The sequence below is a fragment of the Littorina saxatilis genome, unplaced genomic scaffold (assembly GCF_037325665.1).
Source record: "Littorina saxatilis isolate snail1 unplaced genomic scaffold, US_GU_Lsax_2.0 scaffold_434, whole genome shotgun sequence".
Lineage (NCBI taxonomy): Eukaryota > Metazoa > Mollusca > Gastropoda > Littorinimorpha > Littorinidae > Littorina > Littorina saxatilis.
The window spans coordinates 93,275-99,678 of NW_027127008.1; the positions used below are offsets into that span (position 1 = coordinate 93,275).

Consider the following 6,404-nt stretch of genomic DNA (forward strand, 5'->3'; position numbering starts at 1 on the left):
GATAATAAAAAATAAAAAATAAAAAATAAATAATAAAAAATAAAAAAACTTCCGATATAAAAAAAGCAAAAAACGCACGCACGTGTGTGATTAACAATGTATGATCTCCTAAGAAAGAAGAGGAAAAAAAACAAAAAACAATCCCAGTGCATTAAGGGATTTATAGAGCTAATCTCGAAAATAATTATTGAACTCAGCGCTATGCGCTTCGTTCACTAATGAATTTTCTCAATTTGCAATATAAATCCATCAGTGCACTGGGATGTCTCAATAACTTAAATTATGTATGTCATCTATTTAAATGCCCACAATATTTCACATGCATTATTGTTTGACACACGTAGCTTGTAGCTTGCAATCAATTGGTTATTGTTCTCATAATAGGAAACTAGTATTGCCCCTAAGCACTGCTTACACGTACAATGCATGGACAGTTTTTGTTTAAACAACGCCAGTGCTGTTAAAACAACAATCAGAGGTAGTCATCGACATGCAGATAAAATTGTTCTCAACATTATAGCATTAAACTAGCTATTGCTGATTACTGCAAATTCGCACAAAATAAGAACAAAACATTACGAATACAATAATGTTAAATGGTGCAAAGCATGCATATTGGCACGTTAATTAGCATATCATTAGCCATTACTCGCCCGAGGGGGACTTGATGTTTTACCCGGTCAATGCTAGATACCGAGCACGGAAAAGTGAAACTCAGGTGCCATTTCTGTTTCACTTGTTTATATTCTTGATCAACAGTTTAGCTCACCTCAGCTAATCAGGGAAGTTGTAATACTGATCAGCATGTATGTGAAGACCGCCGGTCCATATGTGATGTTGCTTAACTTCTTCTTCTTCTTCTTCTTCTGCGTTCGTGGGCTGAAACTCCCACGTACACTCGTGTTTTTTGCACGAGTGGAATTTTACGTGTATGACCGTTTTTTACCCCGCCATTTAGGCAGCCATACGCCGTTTTCGGAGGAAGCATGCTGGATATTTTCGTGTTTCTATAACCCACCGAACTCTGACATGGATTACAGGATCTTTTTCGTGCGCACTTGGTCTTGTGCTTGCGTGTACACACGGGGGGGTTCGGACACCGAGGAGAGTCTGCACACACAGTTGACTCTGAAACTGAAATAAATCTCTCGCCGAACGCGTTACCGTGGGGACGAACTCACGCTGACAGCGGCCAACTGGATACAAATCCAGCGCGCTACCGACTGAGCTACATCCGCTTAACTTCTAACTGCACACTTTGATTAAGACAAGACAATACGTAAATCGGGTTTTCCAAGCGAGAAAGCTTTGGGGATATTTCTGGACTGCGTATTCGGGTTTGGTGGGGCGTCAGCGAGAGAGAGAGAGAGAGAGAGAGAGAGAGAGAGAGAGAGAGAGAGAGAGAGAGAGAGAGAGAGAGAGAGAGAGAGAGAGAGAGACATAGAGAGACAGAGACAGAGAGAGAGAGACAGAGAGAGACAGAGACAGAGATAGAGAGAGAGAGATAATTGATTTGAATTGGACTTTATTTAACAACGATTAAGATTTAAGGCTACGCCTTTTCTTACAATCTGTCCTTGGGACGCATAGACACACAATGATAACAATCTGTAAAGGCACAGTAAGCCTCCCGTAAACCATCACAGATACTGTCAGGCTTTTACACACTGTACAAACACCCTTCCATTTGAACGCTCACCAAACGGGAATATACGGTGCCCTATGTAAAGAGCGAGCAATGTTTAAAGAATTAATTTTGCGGATTGTCTCAGAGACAATCGGACCGTGGTGCGTTTTGGCAATAGACCTAACTTTTAAAATATAAATAATAAATTGACAGCTGGTTACACAAACATTCTTAAATCATAAAATAGTTCTTTTTTCATCAAGACGAGATCAGTACAATTCGAAGTTTTGAAAGTTTGAAAAAAGAAAAGCCCGGAAGCAGGGTCACGCAAGGTCGTGGTTCTCGTAGCAGACGACGGTTTATGCCTATCGCCAGTTCCTCTGAACAGTCAAAAGCCATCGCTGGAGTTCTTGTGAATCACAGCTGTTTGTTTCATGCATAGTCAGAGGTACATAATAATGTGCTATTGCAGATAAGCTCACATCGATTCGCATTCAAATAAAATTATTAACTGACGACTACATTGTGAAAAAGGGAAACTGGATTTCACGGATTCACGATGGCTCAGGGGTAGGATAAACCACGCAAAAATAAATTCTTTGAAAATTGCTCGCTCTATAGGGAGGGCACCTAGGATGTTCTCAAGCGGTGAGTGTTTAAATGAAAGGGTGTTTGTACTGTGTGTAAAAGCCTGACACTATCTGTGATGGTTTACGGGAGGCTTACTGTGCCTTTAAGAAAATTAAAAAATTAAACAGTTAACAACAAAAGGAGGTCGTACAACTTAAACTCGTGATGATAAAGATAAAGATGATGATGACAATGACGATGATGATGATGATGATGATGATGATGATGATGATGATGATGATGATGATGATGATGATGATGATGATGATGATGAAGATGATGAGGATGATGCTGATGATGATGATGATGATGATGATGATGATGATGATGATGATGATGATGACGATAAGGCATGAAGAGCATACACATGTGGTTATTTATAAAAAAAAAATGCATACTAGGCAGGTAATAATGCATACAAGCTGGTAGTAATGGAACCTGAAGCAATAGTACAACAAAACTATGTTCAGAGTATAAAATGCACAGCATATTTTTGACATAATACTAAGTGTGGTAAATCGAAACACGTTAAACTACTCAGACATAAAGTGGCTTTAGCACATTTAAAAACATGTTTTAATGACTTTACGTGTTTGAATGACGATGGAAGTGAATTCTAGACTGATGTACCTGAAAAAGCAAGACTGGTCTTATGAAGGTCAATTCGTGGAATCGGTGGGATCTAGTTGACAGACCCATATCTGTCGGTAGCTTTTTAAAATAATGATGTAATGTAAATCGGCACTTTACCGTAATAGAATATATGCATGGAAATGGCTTTGTTTAACTTAAGATGCTTCTCCAGTGGGAGAAAGTTAAGCATGTTTAATTTCATATATGTTGAGAAATTATCCTTTACAATGATTATAGCTGAGCGACGATAGAGGAAGTCTAACTTTTTCAAGTGGATATCACCGCTGCCATCCCAGAGCGTCGAAACATAATTCATGTGAGGCATTGCATGAGCATGGTGGAACATTTGCAGCGTCTCTATGTCCGTGAATTGCTTTAACCTTGGATAGGAGGAAAACGTTATTGGCTACTTTCTTGCCAATATGCTGTAATTGTGCCTGCAACTTGAATTCACAATCAATAATTACCCCTAAAACGCGATGTTGTTGAACAGAGAGAGAGAGAGAGAGAGAGAGAGAGAGAGAGAGAGAGAGAGAGAGAGAGAGAGAGAGAGAGAGAGAGAGAGAGAGAGAGAGAGAGAGAGAGAGAGAGAGAGACAGAGAGAGAGAGAGAATTGGTTGATTTATTGTTTTATGTCTGTTCAGCATTTAAGAAAGAGAGAGGGTAGGAGCGAGGGAGGGGATAGAGAGAAGAGACATGCACACAGACAGAACTATAGAAAGTACCACAATATTTTATAATTATCTGTCTCTGTATGTCTGTCTGATTGACTGACTGACTGACTGACTACATTCCAGCCTGTCTGTCTGTCTGTCTGTCTGTTACACGACACTTGAGATTGACGAAGTTCTCAAATGTCGTATAGTTGTGTTCTTTTATTCTACGTGGCCCGTCTTCACAGCAGCAGACAATACTCGTGAAATTGAATTTGAGGATTTATTTAGCATTCCATACATACAACTGCACATCGTAGCAGAACTCAATGTAGAAGCCTTTTAACATACAAATCGCGCTGGCCTATACAGTAAATACTCAATCTCGAGAATATTCCAGACCGAACATGATACAACTAAAATTATATGAACCGTCCATGGACTAGAATAGTGACATTCTCTGTGACGTACATCAAAAGCGCCGACGCACTTAATCCGAGCGAACGCCACGAACCCACGACTCAAAACAACGTGGTAAACAACTTGTTTTGACAGGACTAGAAAGTTCACCTGCATTCTCGTCCTAACATAAATAGTGTGTTTGCAAAATATAATATCGTTACTTTCCCACAAAGTACAAAATTAATAAGTCAACTACATGCAACACAGAAAACTGAACCAAAGTTCAGCAACGGCAGCGTTTCCTAACACAGTGACTGTCTGCCTGCGTATCTCTCTATTTCTCTCTCTCTCTTTATCTCTCTCTATCTCTCTCTCTTTTTTGTCATATGTTTACAGTTGCAGTAGTTCACTCACTCAAGTGATTGACAGACTATCTATGTGGACATTTGAACGGCATGTTTTTGTTAAATTGTCTTTGTTTTTGCTCTCGTTTTTTTTTTGCACTTCACTGACGGAAAGTCTACAGTTCCTTATTTTAAGCCGACAAGTTGACTGAATGCTGATCACCTGACTTGTTTATTCAATGGAGCACATTTTCAGATAGCAATGGCTTTCCTGTACCTGTTTGGCAATGCAGTCCTAATACTTGCTTTGCTGACAATGGAGCATGTTGGCACGATTGAACCTTCACCCGCAAAGAGTAAGTACTATATTAGGTAAATAAGTAATTGATCTGGGTCCAAATTCTTTAGAAAAAAACCACTGTAAATATATGTCTGGCAAAGTTAACATTTCTTGTAACTACTGCTCGTTACTTGTTATTCTTCTCCTTCCATGCGCACATAAACTGAACCTTTCTACCAGCGGGGGGACCGCTAAGCACGCTAAAGACACAATGTCAATAAGAAGCGACCAGTACATTTTGAAAAGTTCGCCCCAGAACGTTTGTTTTTTATTCTTCACATTTGTGTTTTCTGTGTAGCTTTATCGTTCACCGACACGGGACAATGGGAGCCCGTAGTGATGTAGAAAATGTCGTATAGTTGTACATAATATACATGTTGTATACTTGTTATTGAGAATAAGTATTTCCCTTGTTGCAACTGTACAATTAACAGTAAAGAGACGTTTATGGTAGGAAAAAGAGAAGACTATTGTCTCTAGTTGCACAATCAAAGAATATAATTGCATCCCGTGTTTCATTATTTCAGTTTGACATTGACCGCATAAGACATTGGGGTTACAAAAATGTGTGAGAAATTCAGTGTTGCACCAATTTAAGTAACGACAGTTTTGCGTCATATTTTTCCATTGATGATTATTTTGTGTTGGCTCCAGCGGTCAATTGCAAATCAAACATTACAGAGAATGCATGTTTCTTCACGCAATTACATTAACACCTTTATCAACGTTTTTGTTGTTGTTGAAATGTGCTAACATTGTAGCGTTATGATCTATCTTGACTTATTGCGCTTCAAGGAATCCGGGTAAGTAATAATCTCAAAGTTATATTCTTGAATATGTGTGTATTTAATGAAAATCTTGTGAAACAAAGGTTTCAGTGCAACATTGAAATGGGTACACTTTTCGAATACCTGTTGTTCTATGCAGCTGGGGTACTGTGTACATTAATTAGTTTAATTGTATTTATTTTGCGTATATTTATTTTTTGCATTGATATGCTCGCAACTACTGGCGTGAGTCACGTCTGACAACAACCATTTATCAAGGTAACAGATTTAATATTTTGAATTGTTCAATTCATCAATATCTAAAAAAAAAAAAAAGATTATCTCGTTTGAGTTAACTTAAGTTGTCTATATAACAGGTTATACCATTTACCATAGTCACGCCTTAGATAACGGCTTTAACAATCTTCCGACACTTTTACAGCATGCATTATGTTGATATGATTTTCTTACAGGTGAATCTCCAGGCCAGTGCAGTGCACCAACAGTCAATAGTGGAGACACCGCTGTGATGACGTTTTATTTATCAAAGGACATAAATGCTCCTTTTAATGACACATTCGCCCATCTCAGACGAGTAAAAAACCCAAGTACGTTTACCAAAATAATAATGCACGATTGGTTGCAGTACGCACTTGCCTGTTGGGCAACACGTGCAAAAATAGTATTTCTTGAAATTAATTTAACCTGGTTTCAGTTCAACAGTGGGAAGGAGCTGGTGGTTGTTGGCATATGTCTCCGGAAAAAAAGGCGATCGCTAGAAATATATTGCCATTTAGATTGATTGTTTAACAAAGTAATCTGTTAAATAACTGTGAATTTTGATCAACTTTCTGTTTCATTTTTAGTTTATGTGGGGTGCAAACATTACCGTCGTAGACAATTACTGGCAACTTTTCAAACATAAATAATCGATTAAATAAATATCTAGTGAAAGAAAAAAACATTGTAACAATTGGTTGTGGGTTGTGTTTACAACTATGGACATTC

The 6,404-nt window shown here is 38.4% G+C and overlaps 1 long non-coding RNA gene across 1 annotated transcript in view; it reads left to right on the forward strand.

Moving 5' to 3' along the window:
- The first annotated feature begins 4,543 nt into the window (after positions 1-4,543).
- The window catches only part of LOC138955473 (uncharacterized), a 3,738-nt gene continuing 1,877 nt past the window's right edge, over positions 4,544-6,404 (forward strand). Inside the window, exons 1-2 of the long non-coding RNA XR_011452243.1 lie at positions 4,544-4,645; positions 5,870-6,004. This is a non-coding gene — a long non-coding RNA (uncharacterized lncRNA). The remainder of the gene's footprint in view (positions 4,646-5,869; positions 6,005-6,404) is intronic.